The sequence below is a fragment of the Neurospora crassa genome, linkage group IV, assembly GCF_000182925.2.
Source record: "Neurospora crassa OR74A linkage group IV, whole genome shotgun sequence".
Taxonomy (NCBI): Eukaryota; Fungi; Ascomycota; class Sordariomycetes; order Sordariales; family Sordariaceae; genus Neurospora; species Neurospora crassa.
The window spans coordinates 2,031,667-2,032,772 of NC_026504.1; positions in this window are offsets into that span (position 1 = coordinate 2,031,667).

Below are 1,106 nucleotides of genomic sequence, written 5' to 3' on the forward strand. Positions count from 1 at the left end.
TGTCCGATGTTATTCTAAGGTTTAGATTAGTACAATATATTATAATTGGTAATTAGTAGAAAGAGATTAACCTAACGATAGAGTATATTAATTATTCGTTTACTTTAGATATTAAGTATTATAAGAATTCGATATATAATATTAAATTAATTTTTATAGAGCTATCGGCTATTAGGCCTCTTATTATAGTTATTTGTAGGGGGGTTGAATTAAAATTCGGGCGATTTAGTAGTAGTAAATATATTAATTTATTAACCAATATTAATATTATTAATTATGTATATACGATATATAGGAATAGGTTTGTATTGCGATATTATAGACCCTTAGACCCAAATGATTTTAATGCGCTAAATTTATAGTACGATAGTTTATTTAAATTATTTTTAGGTACCCTTCGATAATTTAATTCTAAGGAGGTTTAATTAGAAAAGGGGGAAGACTACGAGTATTTTAGTTTATTTAATTATAAAGATGACGATCCTATTGTTATTAATAATTAGGGTAATAGAATATCCGAAATATTCGATTTAGGGGACGAAAGCGATAGTGGGCAAATTTAAATAATAATTATACTAAATTCTATTAGGATTAGTATTTTATAGTAGCCTACTTAATTAGTAGCCTACAATATAAGGTTTCTATACAGTTTTACTATTATATCCTAAAAGTATTTAGTAACCTTCGTTTTAATTAGAGTCGATAGGTAAAGTTGTATAATTAGACCTATATTTTATAATATTTGTATATTACTAATCTTCAATATAATTATTATTTAAAGTATTACTTGTATATTAAGTATACGGATGGTTGTTGTACTTTGTTGTATGTAATTAACCTTGCGACCTATAGGTTGTATCCGAATTATTAGAATCTTTAAATTGGTAGCCTATTTATAACTTTTACTTTAGTTCGAATTATAAAGCTATACTATAAATAATTAGTATAGTTATTATTTAATTAAATTTCCTAAATTACCCTTTCCTAACCTTCGCTTTAATTAGAGTTTATTTCGCGCGGCTAGTAAGTACTTTAATTAAACTCTATTTTATACAGTAGGTAGGTATAGTAAGCGTATTAATTAATTACGTAACGTATAGTCCGTA